Raw genomic sequence first — 20,202 nt, 5'->3', positions numbered from 1 at the left:
TTAAATTTCGCAGATGGATGTTGGTAGTTCTGGTCCCGGCCCTGTAGACAGGCGTTTGTTGACATTACAGTCGGTGCACAGGTCTCGAGATGTCTGGGACAACAGAGAGGTAATCTCCTCCTTTCGTGCTATTTTTTTACATTTGTACGGCTGTGTAGCCAACAGGAGCCTACAGGGACTAATATTTGGTGCACTGCAATTATTTCAGGCACCGTCTGATTTAAGACTGAGGATAAACTATGGGGAGTATTGGAAGAAAGTTCGGACCCACAAACCGCATCAGAGGATCATGGATGCCATTAGGGACTTAGGTTTTGATTGCATATTTAGGCTGGGACAGTTGAGGCACGACAGGGGGTTGATTACAGCCTTCATCGAGAGATGGCGTGGAGAGACGCACACCTTCCACCTACCGTTCGGAGAGGCCACTGTCACTCTCGAGGATGTTCATCACATTCTTTTGTGTACTCATGTTTAAGGATTTGAAGTGAATAGTGTTTGGATGAGATTTGGATTTTTGAAAGAAAAATATTTTAAATTAAAATTAATTTTTGGAATAAAATTAATTCGAATAAAAAATATTTGGACATTACAGAGTGTGTATAGGATCTGATACGGTAAAATGGTATCAACCTCGCTCTGATGCCAATTGTTACGTCCTGGAACGATTGTAGAAGGGGGGTTGAATACAATCGTCACTTAAAAATAATCGCAGCGGAATAATCTGATTGGATATAAACTTGCTAATCAGATTTTAATTAATTAATTAATATAACAATGTGTAAATCGTTATATAATTAATATGGTTCGTTTTAATGTCCACTAGTTTGTAGAATAAATTTGACAGAAAGTATTCTAACTTAGCGGAACAAAACAACCGAATGATCAAAGCACAGTAAACTGTGGATTTAACGAATAGCAAGTTTAGCACTACTTGAAAGCTTTACAATACTTTGAACAACAACAAATGAATGAGGGAGAGCCATATTTATAGGCAAAACCCTTGAACTAGTAAGACAATGGTGGCAAAGACAATCCCTAGCTTGCTAAGACAATTAAGCACTTTGTCTTGCTGTTTTAGGCCTTGTAAGACAATAAAATAGATTGTCTACAACTAGTAAGACAATCAAATCCGTGGGCAAGACAATCTGAGGGAAGGTAAGACAATCTGGAAGTAAGGTAAGACAATCAGAGCCATTGTCTTGCTATGTTCCAATCGGCAAGACAATCACAAAGATTGTCTTGCAAGCTACCAAGGCAAGACAATTGCCACAATCGGTAAGACAATCTAAAAGATTGTCTTGCCGTGTGGAGGGAAAGGGAAGGAAGCGGTAAGATTCTTACCTTGCTTAAATCAACAAGACAATCTTTTGGATTGTCTTACCTTGTTGATTTTAACAAGACAAAGCCTTAGATTATCTTTCCTTGTGGTTTAACACTTAGACAATCAATTAGATTGTTTTTCCTTGTTGTTTTCCAACTAGATAATCAAATAGATTGTCTTTCCTTGTGTTTTTTAAGTAGACAATCCAATTTCCCTTTAATTAATTAACCAATTAATATTCATTTAAGTATTTTAAATGCATAAATTCATAAATTAAATTAATTCGAGATAGAATTAATTTAATAAATAAATTACACATCCAATATTATTATTTTGAGAAATGAAATAATTAATTAGATAATCAATTATCCTTTTTCTTCTTCAGCAAAGTCTTCAGTCTTCTTTAAACAATTACGATCTTCGACTTGATTGAACGACCACCTTCTTTTGACTTAGAATATTTAATCTGATGAGCTGATACACATATGTACTGTCTGGTTCATCTGTAACTAGCTGAATCAAATATTCCTTGTCAAATAAAAAATTAGGCGGTGGCTTGTTTGTCGATTCTTCGTATTCTTTAAGTTCTTCTTCATTTGTTGACACAATATGGAATCTTCTGAATAAATAAAGTATTTAAACTTTATACCTTCTGATCTTCTGGACGTGCTACAAAAGATTATTTGTACACTGAGGCTTGATCATATTAATGAACTTCTTCCAGTGGTTTGCAGCAGCATCCTGAAATTCTTTTGACATAAAATCTTCAATAAATCATTTGACGTTATTCGTACGGATTCCGGTTAACAGTACTTGCTATTTACTTGCTTTCTTATCAGAGTTGAGTTGATACCTCTTAAATACAAATAGGCTAAACATGTGCCTTTCACTTCTGAGGGGGGTGCATGGCCCCAGTGGGTTCAGGTCCCTATATATGCAGCAGCGGGTACATCTGAGGCTGGTTATACGGGTAGCCATGGGTATGACGAGGCACAGGATGATGAGGGTCCGTCACAGGATCACTTGGCAAAGTCATATGTATATCGTCCTGACATGTCGTTCTTAGAGGACCAGCAGCACACACCTCCTCCATTCACCCAGGTGCCGTCCTTTGGGAGCCCTACATACAGATTTGAGAGTCCAGCTGTCACGTTCACTCCGATGATGTCCACCACCGGCGAGGGTTTTACCACACCTTTACCCGCTTTTGCTTCATATGCTGGGGATACTAGCCCCTGAGCGTACGCACCTATGCGTCCACCGAGAGCAGCCGCTCAGCCGTCGGAGGTTGAGTAGGTGTCTGAGCCCGAGGATCCATCTGAGCATGAGCAGAGACAGCAGCCACCTAGAGCTGTGAAGGGGAAGGGTCGAAGATGCCATACTGGAAGCCACTTCTTCGGGCATAAGAAAAAGTAGGTTTTTCCTCATATGTACTTTCCTTATGTTTATGTACTTTTATTATGCATTTGATTATGCATTTTGTTTATCTTTATGTACTTTTATTCGAGTAGAACGGTTTATGCACTTTGATTATGCTCATGTATTATGTACTATGTTCTCTCATATTGTTGTATAATGTTAGCACGACCCATTTACATGATAACATAACAAATGACATAACATAATACATGACTTTTATTAAACTAAAAAAATTACTCAATTATCACTTCAAATCATGACATTTTTAATCAATAAAATAATATCAATTCAATATTTACGAAACAACACATTTAATTTATAGTGTTTCTGATTTTTTATAAATAAATTAATCACAATTTTCAGTTTTTTTCGAATTTTTTATAAATGAAATAAACGAAGTGTTTGGATTTTAAAAACACTTCAAATCATGACATTTTTAATCAATAAAATAATATCAATTCAATATTTACGAAACAACACATTTAATTTATAGTGTTTCTGATTTTTTATAAATAAATTAATCACAATTTTTAGTTTTTTTGAATTTTTTATAAATGAAATAAATGAATTTTTTAAATATTATAACATTTGCTTCACATTATATGAATTAAATGATAATATTGGCTTCACATTCAATGTTACGAATTATTTCAACAATTTTTTTTTATTAAACTCATTATATGTTCGCCCGAGGGGGGGCCGAACATATAAGGGTTTTTGTGTTATGTTCGCCCGAGCTAGGGGCTTACCAAATTCTTTTTCAGCTAGCTATGTTCGCCCGAGGTGTAAATGAATTAGGGGGTTAGTTTTGTGAATTGAAAATTTGGGTGGTTAGTTTTGTAAAGATTGTGTTGAAGGTGGTTAGTAATTTGAAGGAGCCAAGACGGCTCCTTTAAATTACTGACCACCCAACGAGTGAACAAGTGACAAAATTTTTTATGATGTCAGATAGAAATATAGGCGGACTTATGTGTTGAATACTAGGGGAGGCGCCACACTCGATTTTCGACTTTACTGTAGTATAGTAAGATTACATAAGTGTTTTTACATGCCCCTCATAATTTTAATGATTTGTATATCATATATCGTGAATATAATTTAGTAAATTTAGTCCTTTTGGATGTGTAAAGCATAATGTAACGTAAATGTAATTACGATAACTCAACACAACAAAAGACAGGAAACAATACGTAAGTATAATACAGGAATCTACCGGTTGGAGATTCGATACGAACAGACAAAGACAATCAAGATATCTGAGACGAGCATCAGTCCACTGGAAGAAGTTCATTAACATGTTCAAGCCTCAGTGAAGAATAAAGTTCAGTGAGTGTCTGTTATCAAGATTGCCTGAAGATCAAGTATCAAAGACCAGAAGATTTCAGTATATTTAATTTGATTATTTATATTCAAATTTATCGAAGCAACATCTAACCCGGAATGACTGATCAAGTATATTATCAAGCAAAAGAATTCAAGGGATTATTTCAGTTCAAGTCGTTCGTGAACCAGACCAGTGCACAGGACGTCAGGACGTACGAAATTATTCAGTGGATTCGATCAACGAATTAATTGATCAAGTCAATTAAATGATTCAGGAAAAGTCATCTGTGGAGAAATCAATTGATATAGATATATATGTATATCATTAATTGTGAATTACTTGAATACAAATAAATTCAAGTAATTATTTACACAATTAATTATATATATATATATATGTATCATTCTAAACAAGTGAAGCACAAGTACTTAGACTTTCTTCTAAGTACTAACCTGCATACTGAAGAACAGTGGAGGTCAAAGCGCAATCTTTGACTAAGTCAAAGTTGGCGCCTTTGACCTCCTCAAGGAGAAAAGCACTTGAAGATTTTCTAACTTAGAATCCAACAGCATCAGTGAAGAAGAGTAGATGTATATGGCGCAACAATTGACCAAAGGTCAATTCTCCTCTTCCAGCGCAAGGTTTGACCATCGAAGGCGCAATCCTTGACTTTTTACTTAGAAGAATTTTCTAAGTAGAACTCCACAGCACTGCTAGCGCAACATTGGTCAAGCGCAACATTTGACTTGGTCAAATGTTGCGCCTCAAACCAACATCCATTGGCGCAACTTTTGCAAACTTAGAAATCATCTAAGTAACATACACTAGAATGCAATGGAGAGGAACAACCTTTGACTGGAGCCACCTTTGACCAGTTTACTTATATGTACATATATATATATCTTCAAGCGCAACTTTGTGATATATATATGTGTGTATACAGAACTGGCGCCACTTCATGATCTTTGGAGTTAGATTTATTTTGAACAATCGAATCCGTCCAGGACGAACTCAAGTCGTCCAGGACGAACTCGTTAACCATGGTTAGTTGTTGGAAAGCCTATAAATAGAGCTTTGTAGTTTCATTTGAAACTAACTACACACTTTGTAAGTGCACACACTATACACATTCTCGAGAGTTAAAATTAGAATATTGTTTTTATCGAGAGTTTGTAATAGAGTGATTGTAGTCTCTGCAGCCGACACGTGTGTTGGAATTTGTAGCACCCGAGGATTATTTCTAATATAAGAATATTCCCCGACTTGCTGGAGTTAGTTATTTACGATTGATTTAACATGGACTGAAACAAGATTATCCGCAATTAAATTAAATCGAAGAAATTGGTACGACGTATTCAACCCCCCCCCCCCCTTCTACGTCTGATTGGACCTAACAATTGGTATCAGAGCTTAGCTGATCGATATACAGATCTGAGATCCGTAACCAATCTGAAAAGCTAGCTGTCCGTACAATCGTAATTTTATCTGATAACAATGTCGACACACAAGTTAGGAATCAAAGTACCTCCATTTGACAAGGATGACTACAACAACTGGAAGATGAAGATGTTGCTGTACATCAGAGTTGCTAATCCCATGTTCATTGGGATTCTGGAAAATGGTCCGTTTGTGCCTATGAAGATTATTCCTGAATCTGTTGAAAATGGTGTTCGTATTCCACAGAAGTCTGTTCCCAAAGAGAAAAGTGAATACACTGACACTGATAAGGAATATGTTGCACATGACCATAATCTGCAACTCATAATTGTTGAATCAATGACCAAGACAATGACACATCTGATACTAAGTCTGAAAACTTCAAAGCAGATGTGGGACACTATTGAGGCATTGATGGAGGGATCTGAAGAAGTCAGGGAAAATAGATACGATATGCTAATTGCCAGATATGAAGCATTTCAGGCAATACCTGGAGAGAACATTTCTCAAATCTATGAAAGGTTCATGCTGTTGTTGAATGAACTCACCCTGCATGGAAAGACTTATCCACAGAAAGAGATTAACAGAAAGTTCTCATTTGTGATGACACCCCATCTAGTTGTAAAGACAGAGACCATCCGGGAAAGAAGCGACTTCAGAACTATGACTTTGGAAAAGCTATTTGGAAAACTGAAGACGTTTGAGATGGAACTTGAACAAAGAAAGATTATATATGGTGGTGGATCAACAGAATCCAAGAGTATAGCCTTACAGAAGACCACTGCACTTATTGCTGATCAACCATACTTTGGTTATCAACAATTAGTTGAATATGGTATCAATGATCACACTGTTGCTCAGAGTGATTGTTCATCCATCAAAGCTGACTATCCTTCTACCAATACTGAGATTGTAGAAGCTAAAATTGATGAAGTTTCTGGAGAACCGGAGGATGAGTTCTACACTCAGGAAGAGCTGGAGCAGCTGGAAGATAAGTCAATGGCTTATATGGCTGCAAGGTTCAAGCATATCAAGTTCAGGAAGAACCCCCGGTACAAGAAAGCTTCAGGGAACAAGTTTCAGGGTAAAGGAGGATACTCAGGGTCAGGGTCAAAGAGTACTGGCAGTTTCAAACCAAACATGTATGACAAGAGCAAGGTCAGATGCTACAACTGCAATGACTTAGGGCACTTTGCAACAGAGTGCAGGAAACCCAAAGCGGCTCCTGTCAGAAGCAACTCATATGATAAGAAGAATTCTTATGAGGATCTGAAGAAAGAGAATGAGAAGCTAAAAGCTAAGTTGGAAGCAATGGTGGCCAAGCACAAAGGAAGGGCTTACATTGCTGAGGGAAAAAGCTGGGATGACACAGATTCTGATGATGAACCTGTTCAGAGCAATTATGCATTTGCATTAATGGCTGACACTGTCGAGGAATCTCCATCTCAGGTATCTCCTGAAATTTCTGTTGATGACATGACTACTGCTGATTATAAAAAGACTATAAATGAACTAGGTCAAGAGATGTATAACTTGCACACTAGTTTATTAGCTTCAGAATCAGACAACTGTAGTCTTTCTCTAAAGATAGCTAAACTTGAAGAAAGAGTAGATGAAATAGCTTTAGAGAAACTCATGAACACTAACCTTAAAGATAGAATTGAATATCTAGAGAATAAGGAGAAGTGTAGTGCAGAAATTGAGGAGTCCCTTAGGTCTCAGATTGCTGACCTGGAAACTAAGCTTAGGGCCTATCAGAATTCTGCTTTTCTACAGAAAGAGATCTTGGATAGTCAAAGGGTTGATAAGAAGATTGCTATTGGCCTTGACTATAGTTCTTTGGAAAGTTCTAAAAGAAAGAAGAGAAAAGAGAATGAAGGCATATTTGTTTCAGCAGGAACTGAGAATGCTCCTGAAGGAACAAATGTACCTAAAATTCTGAAGAACACCAAGACCCCTATCTTTAGAAAGGCACAAACAGAACCTCTGATAGAAGAAGACCTTGTCATCAAGGAAGAGTTGAAAAATGAGGAAGTTGTTAAGCCTCAAGTAAAACAGGAATCACATGATGTACCTTCTAATTCCCAAGTCAGAGATGACTCAGATAAAACTGGATTAGGAAGTACTAGTTCCAACAAAAAGAAGAACAACAGGAATGGAAAGATAGATCCTAAGAACACCAACTCTAGGAATTCTTATGCTAGAAAGGTTTGTAATAACTGCAATTCTACTAATCATCTTACTCATGCATGTAAAGTGATTAAAGTAGACAATTCTGTTTCTAGCATGCCTAATACTGTTAACATGAATGCTGTTCATTTGCCATGTGGTAGAGTAGGTTGCATGCTATGTGCTATGAATATGATGTCTGCATGTTTTACCATGTTGAATGCATCTTTTTCTGCACCATCTGCCATGAATATGAATATGCCTGCACCTTCTGTTGCCCCTGTGGCAAAGACTGCTAGTCCTTCTAAGAAGAAGGAAACTCCCAACTCCAAGTCTAAAAGCACTTCTGCTAAGACTAAAAAGGAGAAGAGTCCAGTCACCCCTGAACAAGCACATGTTAAACCAGTTTCTGTTGATAATCATGTTTCTACTAAATCACCTGGACCCAAGAACGTCTGGGTACCAAAGAAAGTTTAATCCATTTGTGAATGCAGGGCACAGGAAGGAAAAGTAAAGTTGTGTGGGTTCTTGATAGTGGTTGTTCAAGACACATGACTGGAGAAAAGTCCCTGCTCACAGATGTGGTGATGAGAACCGGCCCAATTGTAATCTTTGGAGATGACAGCAAAGGATTTACAACGGGATATGGTAAGCTGAAAGTTGGAAATGTCATCATTGAAGATATCTCTCTGGTAGAAGGACTCAAGCACAACTTACTGAGTATCAGTCAGTTCTGTGACAAAGGATACGACGTAATCTTTCAGAAGGAAGTTTGCTTAATCCAGAACCAGAAGAACAAGGATCTTACACTCCGTGGTGTAAGAAAATCAAGTTTGTTTATAGCCGACATAGACACAGCAAGTAAGGGGGAGGTCAAGTGTTTCTACAGCAAGGCCTCTGCTGATGATAGTTGGTTATGGCATCGGAAGCTCTCACACTTGAACTTTAAGACTATGAACTCTTTAGTCAAAAGAGAACTTGTGAGAGGAATGCCACAGAAAGAATTCTGTCAAGAAGGACTCTGTGATGCATGTGAAAAAGGGAAGTCAAAGAAAGCATCACACAGGAGCAAAGGCATGACTGACATTGGTTCACCCCTTCAACTTATTCATATGGATCTGTTTGGACCAGTCAACATCCCTTCTATATCAAGGAAAAGATATGCTCTTGTGATCGTCGATGACTACTCAAAATACACATGGGTATTATTCTTACATTCAAAGGATGAAGCAGCACTTGTCATCATTGATCATATCAAGAAGATTGAAAAGGAAGCAAATCTGCCAGTAAGGGCAATCAGATCAGATAATGGAACAGAATTTCGTAATGCTGTTCTTAATGACTTCTGTACTGATAAGGGCATCTCTCGTCAGTATTCAGCTCCAAGGACTCCACAACAAAATGGTGTCGTAGAAAGGAAGAACAGAACCTTGATTGAAGCAGCAAGGACTATGATTAGTCAATCAAGACTTCCAATCTATTTCTGGGCTGAAGCTGTAAGCACTGCTTGCTACACTCAAAATCGTACCCTGATTAACAAGGATTTGGATAAGACTCCTTATGAAGTAATGGCCAACAGAAAACCATCACTGAGTTACTTTCATGTGTTTGGTGCAAAATGCTTTGTGTTAAAAGAAGAGCATTTGGGAAAGTTTGATGCCAAAGCTGAAGAAGGCATATTTCTGGGTTATTCTTTGGAGTCTAAGGCCTACAGGGTTTATCTGATCAATGACGATAAGCTGATTGAAAGCATCAATGTAAGATTTGATGATACCAAACTCCCAAGTCTCCAAAAGGAAAATGAATCTGATTCTCTGGAGTTTGAGAATTTAGAAGACATCTATTTAGGAGAAGATAAACCTGAAGCTGATATAAGGGAACCTAATACAAATGAAGGAAATGCTGATCCTGAACCATCTGGAGGAAGTATTGACAACAATACAAATGATCATCATGGTCACAATGGTCAAAGTGGAGGATCATCAAATAGAATCTACATCAGCTCAGGGGGAGTAAGTCAAAGTGGATCTACTAGTCATCACACTCAACACAACTATGATTTTGGTGAATCATCAAGATTGAATCTGCCAAGACAAAGGGTATGGAGTAGAGACCATCTTGTTGAACAAATCATTGGTGATCCAGACACAGGAGTGCAGACTAGAAGAGCAACTCAGAATGAATGCAACTTTGCTGGTTTCCTGTCTCAGACAGAACCAAAGAAAGTTTAAGAGGCTCTAAGTGATCCAGATTGGGTATCTGCAATGCAGGAAGAACTCAATCAATTCGAAAGGCAGAAAGTTTGGAAGCTGGTGCCAAGACCTAAAGGAAAATCTATAGTTGGCACTAGATGGGTTTTTAGAAACAAACTGGATGAAGATGGTATTGTTACGAGGAATAAGGCAAGACTGGTTGCAAAGGGTTATTCACAAGAAGAAGGAATTGATTATGATGAAACCTATGCTCCAGTTGCTAGGCTTGAAGCAATCAGGATGTTCTTAGCATTTGCTGCACACTCCAACTTCAAAGTATATTAGATGGATGTGAAAAGTGCATTCCTGAATGGTGATCTGGAAGAGGAAGTCTATGTTGAACAACCCCCTGGGTTTGAAGACAAAGAATTTGAAGACTTCGTATACTTTCTCTTCAAAGCACTCTATGGCCTTAAGCAAGCCCCTCGAACCTGGTATGACACTCTTTCTAAGTTCTTACTTGAAAATGGTTTCACCAGAGGTATCATCGATAAAACTCTTTTCCATAAAAAGCATAAGGATGATATAATTCTTGTACAAGTATATGTCGATGACATTATATTTGGTTCTACTAATGATCTTTTGTGCGAGAGATTTGCTAATGCAGAGCAAGTATGAGATGAGCATGATGGGAGAATTGTCCTTCTTCCTAGGACTTCAAGTCATTCAGAAGCCTGACGGTATTTTTATCTGCCAATCTAAATACATCAAGGATCTTCTGAAGAAATATGGAATGGAAGAAGCATCTCCTGCCAAAACTCCTATGCCAACTGCTGTCAAACTTGATCAGGACAAATCTGGTAAGTCAGTTGACATCACGAAGTATCGAGGTATGATTGGCTCACTCTTATACTTAACTGCTAGTAGACCAGATATCATGTTCTCAACTTGTTTATGTGCTAGATTCCAGGCTGATCCTAAAGAGTCACATCTTATAGCTATTAAGCGTATTTTTAGGTATCTTAAGGGAACTCCCAATCTGGGAATTTGGTACCCTAAAGATACAGGTTTTAATCTGATTGGCTATACAGATTCTGACTTTGCAGGATGTAAGATTGATAGGAAAAGTACTTCAGGAAGCTGTCAGTTTCTTGGACGAAGATTGGTGTCATGGTACAGCAAGAAGCAACACTCCGTATCTACGTCTACAGCTGAAGCTGAATACATAGCTGCTGGGAGTTGCTGTGCTCAAATCTTGTGGATGAGGAATCAACTACAAGATTATGGACTCATGTTGGTTAAATTTCGATTCTGTGTGATAACACGAGTGCCATTGCCATTGCCAACAATCCTGTTCAACACTCCAGGACAAAGCATATTGATATCAGGTATCATTTTCTTCGCGAGCATGTCATGAATGGAACAGTAGAGTTACACTTTGTACCTACTGATCAACAAATTGCAGACATCTTCACTAAACCACTAGACGAATCCACTTTCTCTAGACTGGTTGGTGAACTTGGGATGTTAAATATGTCTAATTAATTAGACAAGAATTAACTGCAATTTGTTCGTAAGTTCACAAGTTTTAAAATGTACATATTTTCAGGACTTGTGAATTTACAAAGTGCATCCAGTATCTCACATAATTATTTGTTAATTAGTTTTAATTATTTGCCATGACTTATATGATCTGCATGACTTTATATGATTATGTGATTAATTGCTAAATGGTAGATATTTAGAATTAATTGTCTTGAATTATTTAAGTGCTTATATTCAATTAATGAATATCAGTGTTTATTTAATTCATATTTTAATTATATTTGATTAATGGATTTGAAGCAATTCAAATTATTTTAAGTTGACCATTAATTAAATTTTAATTAAATTACTTGCAGCATAATTACTTAAATTTGTCTAACTGAATCTTATTCGGTTAAATTTTATTTAAGTTATTGTGATTTCCGTTTGATAATTTACAAAATTGTTTTATATCGAAACAAATATGTCAAATTATCAAACTCAATTTGTTTTCGAGTCTATATTGAACTGTAGCGCAACCTTTGACTTAGTCAAAAGTTGCGCCACTATTCATATAGCTGTGCCTGTATGAGAAATTCTCTAAAATTTCTCTAAGTCTAGTTGTAATGAGGGGGGCGCAACTTTTGACTCGGTCAAAAGTTGCGCCTATGCGCTGTAGATATGTATATGTGTTTATAGTTCTCAGAATTTATTCTAAGTGTGAGTTTGCGCCTCATACATTCATGTATGGAGGGTAATCTCGTCCTTTCCATACGTGCGCCAGGACTGTTTCCCTGTATTCAGTATGGAGGGCAACTTGGTAAATAACCAAGTTGCGCCTCCCCTTCTCCTGACCATATATATGGAACACTTAGGCTTTTTCTCGTTAATTCTAATACATACACATATATACACAGTCGAGAAACCACCACTGCCTCTCTCAATTTCACGGAGTCGAGAGTTCTTAATCGAACAAAACACTCCTGAATCCTTGCCCATTTTTGATTTCAAGACCTGTTTTAGATTCCTTGAGACGAGGGCTTTCATTTGATCCGAACCTTTTTACGATCCGTGATCGTTTTTCGTAAGGGTTTTTCGAACCTCTTGGACTTCTAGGCTAGTTTTGTTCGTGATTTTAGCATCAATAATTTGCGAAACCGATACCATTATTCTTAGAATTTCAAGAAGTACAACATACTTTAATTTCATCGAAATCTGAAATTCTCGGAATTAGGGTTTTACGGAGCGTTATTAATTAATTATTTTCGTGACATAAGTGAATATTTGTTCGTGTTTATTCGTGAAACGAAATTTATAATCATTTTTAATTCTAATTAAAAATGGCTGCAAATTTTGAGATTCCGAAAACAAATTTCACAATTGTTGAAAATAATAATTTAATTACGCAAGCGAATTATCGACGCTGGGTACGTTATATGTCTGAATTCTCGTATGCTAGATTTGCTATGACCGAATCTGTTTATCTTAACAAATCTCTTCTACGAGATTTCTTGTCTTCTGTTTCTGTTGTAAATGAAGGACAGGTATTTGGACTCAAGTGTGTTATTCAGGGACGAACACTGATGATAACTGAACAAACTCTGAACAATGCACTCCATCTGCCAACTGACAATTTTGAAGCTGTTCCAGACAGGGCTGAAAGGATAAACTTCTTCTTTGTTATTCATTGCCAGAGGGAGAATGGTGATCTTCCAGGAAAAATGTACGTCAAGCATTTACCTCGAGAATGGAATTTCTTCTTTAATTCCATCTCTCATGTATTTGCACCAAAGACTGGAGGGTTCCATGGCATCACTACTTTCAATCAAGAAATTGGAATTGCAATAGCACAGAACACAAGAATAAATCTGGGACATCTGATAATGGGAGCTTTTCAGGACTCCTTAAGGAAGAACAGGAATGTACTTCTTTATCCTCGGTTCTTCCAGATAGTGCTGAACCAGCTACTGACTCCTGCTGAAAGAGCTGTCTATCCTAATATAGACAATGTTATCTGCTCTTTCATGACTACCAGGGTCATTTCTATGCTGGAAAACCATCAGAACTACACCAACAATGAGGATGTGGTTCTTCCGGAGGCAATGCAAGAATTCTTAAACAACCAGAACTTGCCTCCACCACACATTCAAAATGTTGCTGATCCAGTGGTTTAGGAAGAGGAGGCCCCTGAAACACAAGCTGAAGAAGTCACTGAGTCATCTCATCAAGCTAATATCCCTGAGACTCAAACTTCTCAAATAGAAGAGGAAGTGATAGTGGAAGATGCACAGACATCCTCAGATGACAATGCTCAATCTGAAGGAGAGGATTCATTACAGGATAATTCTACTGATTCTGAGGATGAAGTGAATACTCATGTTCAAACCACTGCAGCTGATGTGATGATGGATATTGATGAACTCTTCACCAACACTTACAATCCACTGCTACAGTCAGGTATCCCTTCTGACTCTGACAACCTGTCTTTCAGTGCACCTGATTGGGTTCAGAATCTTTTGGATTCCAATCAGCTTTCACCACCTATCACAAGTGCCAATGAATTTGAAATCCCCCAAATTCATAACCAAGGCACCACTTCACAAACACCTGTAGCAGAAACTACTCAACCCCTCAACCAACCAATTATTATTTCTGAGAAAGAGGGAGAAAGTGCCTTAAGTGCACCACATAAGGAGTCTGTTTCTGTAACTGCAGCTCTGTCTCCTAGTCAGGAAAGGAGAATGGAACCTGAGACAACTGCAGATATGTCTATTTCTTCACAACCTCAACCAAATGATACTCCAATGCACAGTGAGGTTGCACACACAGTTGAAGAATTGACGGTTGCTAACACTTTGTCGTCCATGTCAGGGATAGACACTGTTGTTTCTGATCCTATTCAGGGTCAAGTGCCTTCACAGGCTTCTGGGGGAAACTTGGATGAATTGCCAAATTCTCCATCCTTGTCTACCCCCCTGGGAGGAACATTCCCAGATCCCTTAAGGGACTCTTCACCTCTCGAAGGTGAACGGCAATCTGTTTCTGAGCCCTTCATATCAGGAAGTGTGCCAGTTATAGAGGACTTGTCACAAAGTCATTCGCCGTCAAAGGCAGTTGTGGGAAACCAGGGTGCTTCGCCTATTCAAGGATCACATCCTTCGAGCCCTGTGTCTACCCACCCTGAGATTCCAACTCAGGATCCATCAAAGGACTCACTACATTCAAGTAGTTGGCAACTTGTTTCTAATGACTCAGATTCATCTGACGAGGAAACTGAGGACGAAGGCTCACGAACCTTCATTGCACCTTCTGTGACCTCTCTAGAAGAGGCTAAGAAGATTTCTTCTGCAGGTACATCTAAGGCTGCTGGATCTTCTTTGTGTGAGAGGGAAACACCAACAGAATTTGATATACAGAAACCCTCTGACCCACTGAGTGTTCTAGCTATGAGTGAAACGAGAGAAACACCTACAGAACGAACAAGTGAGAACCCAACAGCCCCACCTACAATTGAATCTGCTATTCCAACTGTATCTGTGACAGAATTTGAAGCTCTGAAGTTCAAAGTTCAACATCTAGAAGCTGAGAATCTTGTTCTACGGGAGGAGTTAGTGGAAATAAGATCAACTATGGAACAAAGGTTGGCTGCCCTTGAAGCTAAATTGATGGCATCTCAAACTTCCAGAGAGGATTACTCAACTGAGGGGGAGAGAGCAGCAGAAAAAGCAAAGGGAAAAAGGGTGATCACAGGGGTGTCTGAAGAACTGATTGATTCTGCTCTTAAACATCAATTCAGTTACAGTCATGATGAATACATCCCTGAGTTTGTGGATGATAGAATTATAAGGATGGTTGGTGCTGAGAATGATGATCTGGAAGAAGGAGAAATCCCAGACAATGAAGTCTTTGCCGATGAACTTGCATATCACAATGACATCTTCCCTCCTCAAGAATTTGAAATTGCAAATCCACAAGACATTGCTGATGTTTCTAAGGATTATGCTGAGCAAAGGAGAGCAAGGGAGAAGTTAGAAAATCAAAGACGAATTCGAAGGGAAAGGAGACTTGCCAACTTACATAAAGATGGAGCTGAATGGGACATTGCTAGATCTGTGTTTGATTTTCCAGAGGTCACTCAAGAAAACAATGATGACGAAGTGAAAGATATCTTTGACTCCTTCAGGAACAATTACAAGGATTTACATGATTATCACGAGGTGTTAAATGATATCATTTCTACTGTGTCTGTTGTTTTGCTTCCCAGAAGAGGATGGATGGTAAACATGTCATTTGAGCTACAAAGAGAAGGCCATGGACTCAAGCATGTGTCAAGTCAGTTTCTCAGAGATCTATCTTTAACTGAGCTGTTTGTGGTAAGAAATAAGATCATCTCAACCGGCAGAAAGCATAATGAAGTATTCAGAGATATGGTGGAAGAATGGATCACTGATATTGGAGTTGAAATTCATGACAAACCTTCAGTTATCAAGTATTTCAAGGATGGTATGATTCAGAGTATTGGACTCACTGATGAAGCATTGTCAACATACAATCCTCGTATACTGAAATATCTGGAAACTCAAGTCAGGGAGAAGTGCTCAAGGACTAGCAAGGGAAGACTAACTGCAGAACTGCTATATGCCTATCGTCTGAACTTTGCTGCTCTGAGAGACTTAGACTTATCAACAATCAATCGTCAACCACCATATCCACTGCCTCCACTCAATCCTGAAATTCCTGAAAATCCAAAAGCACCTGTTGTCACTTACAATCCTACTTCTGTGATATTCAAAAAGAAGAAAGACTCTGAGGCCACTGCTATACCACTCACAGAGATTGGAAAATTCTCTTACAAAAGAATCATTCGTGCTGTTGCTGCTGTCAAGTTATCAGTTGTGAAAGAAGACAAGAGTGTGCTCAAAGATTTGATTGATCTTCTAGAGATAAGAAAAGCTGTAGAGACTGTTCATAACACTTCTAGGGTTCGTGCTCATCCATCAAGAATCATCATGAAAATTGAAGGAATGGAGATGAATGTCACCTTTAAGAAGTTGAAGAAAATGGTTCATGTCCAAACATTAGAGAAGATGAAGAAGAATCTAGAGCAACCTCCACCTGAGAACACACTGGAGCAAGTGGCACTGAGTACCATTATAGCAAGGATTGAAGAGATTGAAAACAAGCTCACTCAGAAGAAGGAGGAAGAAGCTGCAAAGAGAAGAGCTGAGCAAAAGCTGATTAATGCAAGAGCCAAGAAACCAAGGAGAGATTAGTTCAGGCTAGAGGAACAATGGCTGCTTGTATTTACTTTTGATTTCTGGAAATTGTAAGATATAATCCAGACTGTACTTAGTATTATTTCCTGTTTAAAATAGTATGCTTTTTCATTGTGTCAGTTGAGTTATCCTCTTAAAGGATTTGCTTGTCGAACTCTAACATACAAATAGGGGGAGATTGTAAAGCATAATGTAACGTAAATGTAATTACGATAACTCAACACAACAAAAGACAGGAAACAATACGTAAGTATAATACAGGAATCTACAGGTTGGAGATTCGATACGAACAGACAAAGACAATCAAGATATCTGAGACGAGCATCAGTCCACTGGAAGAAGTTCATTAACATGTTCAAGCCTCAGTGAAGAATAAAGTTCAGTGAGTGTCTGTTATCAAGATTGCCTGAAGATCAAGTATCAAAGACCGGAAGATTTCAGTATATTTAATTTGATTATTTATATTCAAATTTATCGAAGCAACATCTAACCCGGAATGACTGATCAAGTATATTATCAAGCAAAAGAATTCAAGGGATTATTTCAGTTCAAGTCGTTCGTGAACCAGACCAGTGCACAGGACGTCAGGACGTACGAAATTATTCAGTGGATTCGATCAACGAATTAATTGATCAAGTCAATTAAATGATTCAGGAAAAGTCATCTGTGGAGAAATCAATTGATATAGATATATATGTATATCATTAATTGTGAATTACTTGAATACAAATAAATTCAAGTAATTATTTACACAATTAATTATATATATATATATATATATATATATATGTATCATTCTAAACAAGTGAAGCACAAGTACTTAGACTTTCTTCTAAGTACTAACCTGCATACTGAAGAACAGTGGAGGTCAAAGCGCAATCTTTGACTAAGTCAAAGTTGGCGCCTTTGACCTCCTCAAGGAGAAAAGCACTTGAAGATTTTCTAACTTAGAATCCAACAGCATCAGTGAAGAAGAGTAGATGTATATGGCGCAACAATTGACCAAAGGTCAATTCTCCTCTTCCAGCGCAAGGTTTGACCATCGAAGGCGCAATCCTTGACTTTTTACTTAGAAGAATTTTCTAAGTAGAACTCCACAGCACTGCTAGCGCAACATTGGTCAAGCGCAACATTTGACTTGGTCAAATGTTGCGCCTCAAACCAACATCCATTGGCGCAACTTTTGCAAACTTAGAAATCATCTAAGTAACATACACTAGAATGCAATGGAGAGGAACAACCTTTGACTGGCGCCACCTTTGACCAGTTTACTTATATGTACATATATATATATATATCTCCAAGCGCAACTTTGTGATATATATATGTGTGTATACAGAACTGGCGCCACTTCATGATCTTTGGAGTTAGATTTATTTTGAACAATCGAATCCGTCCAGGACGAACTCAAGTCGTCCAGGACGAACTCGTTAACCATGGTTAGTTGTTGGAAAGCCTATAAATAGAGCTTTGTAGTTTCATTTGAAACTAACTACACACTTTGTAAGTGCACACACTATACACATTCTCGAGAGTTAAAATTAGAATATTGTTTTTATCGAGAGTTTGTAATAGAGTGATTGTAGTCTCTGCAGCCGGCACGTGTGTTGGAATTTGTAGCACCCGAGGATTATTTCTAATATAAGAATATTCCCCGACTTGCTGGAGTTAGTTATTTACGATTGATTTAACATGGACTGAAACAAGATTATCTGCAATTAAATTAAATCGAAGAAATTGGTACGACGTATTCAACCCCCCCCCCCCTTCTACGTCTGATTGGACCTAACAGGATGTGTTTTCATTAACATTAACAATCCAATCATTTGAGAAATTAAAGAATGAGGAATCAACTAATCAATACAACATATATTTGAAGATCACTGAATGAAATATGATTGCATGACTGCGTAATTTGAGTTCATAAGTCGTTTTTCATACAATTCCTCTAAATAAAATGACCCCATTTAAAATAATTTCTATGTTCGTCTCTACGTAGTACGTAGAAAGACACTGAACATCCGTAATTGACGAATTGATTAGTACAATGACAAAATAGCAAGTCATAGAGTGAATTCATGTTTTTGGAATTACGATATTACTATTATATCCTGAGGTGTCATCCTTCCGATTCCTAGTTATGTAAAGTTATGTACTACTATTCGAAAATGAGAACGACGGTTACAAAAATACAAATAAATTTTTCTAAACCATCCATTAAATTAAAATACAAGGAGTATGAAACAGAGATACATTAGTGAAAAATAAAATGTTACTAAACGAATAAATGATGAATCCTCTTGCTATTATGCTTTTCAATCTCCTAAAATTATCTCTTTTCGGTCATAAAATTTTGAGAAATTCTCAGTAACCCCCTCTCAAGATCGACTTTTCTAAATGATATCCAAAATAATTTTGTCCTTCGACTGATATCATTCCAACTATTAGGTCATTACATATTATACCTTTGTCATTGAGCTCCGTTGGTCAAAAGTATATTACGAATACTACTTGGAAAAATCAATTCTAAGAGGGTATATTAATATTTTTTTTAATAAATTATATTATAATTTAAACATATAATATCCTATATAAGATTAGTCAGTGTTATAAAAAAGCGCAAATCAATTTTAAGCTGGGAGATGAACTTTTACCGCTTAAGTAAAATTTTAAGCGGGTCAGTATGTAGATTAATAATATATACTTAAATATTTAGTTATATTATTAAGATATTAATAATATCTAGTGATATTATACTTTTCTTAATTTTAAGCGGGTCAGTAAGCAGATTAAGCGTTTTAGACACCAATTCCGTTTAAGCGGTTGCTTAAGCACCGCGTACCGCGCTTATAATCAAACCGAGCTAAACATATCGATATTAATAATTTGACTCATATTGTGGACAATCCGGACATATCAAACAATACTCCCTCCGTCCCACAACACATATCTCTTTTGAAAAAATCACGCATATTAAGAAAGCATTAATTAGATAACATTTTCTCACTTGTACCTTTAATAAATGTAGACTCTTATATCCTGACAAAAAAAATTGTAAACTCTTATTCAACCGAGAAAATGCCAAAAATAATTCTTCTCCCGGGGTCATGTGCCCAAAATAATCATATGCGGAAAAAGTGTCCATTTTACCCGCTCAAACACCATCTCATATATGCGTATGTACTTTTTTTAGAAAATGTAAAGAAGACGCATAGAGAAAATGTGCATTGACTGCTTAGCTGCCATAATTATTTTAAGCAAAGACATGTAGCAGTTGACCGAATGAGAAGGCATGCAAGTACTGTAGAATGACAGGTTGGTGACATGAGTGGTGGCATACGCATGTGGAGAATGCGTGAATGTGCTTATTGAATATCAGACATCAGGACACGCACACGAGGAATGCGTATTCTTTGTTTTTTTTTTGTTTTCCATACACGTCGATAGTAAATGTGTGTTTGAGTGGTCATTTAGGGCATCGTTCCTGCACATGATCATTTCGGACAATGTTCTGTGCAAAGTGGTTATAAAAAGCAT

This window comes from Daucus carota, chromosome 3 (assembly GCF_001625215.2).
Source record: "Daucus carota subsp. sativus chromosome 3, DH1 v3.0, whole genome shotgun sequence".
In the NCBI taxonomy this organism is placed as follows: Eukaryota; Viridiplantae; Streptophyta; class Magnoliopsida; order Apiales; family Apiaceae; genus Daucus; species Daucus carota.
This window is presented reverse-complemented; position numbering follows the sequence as displayed.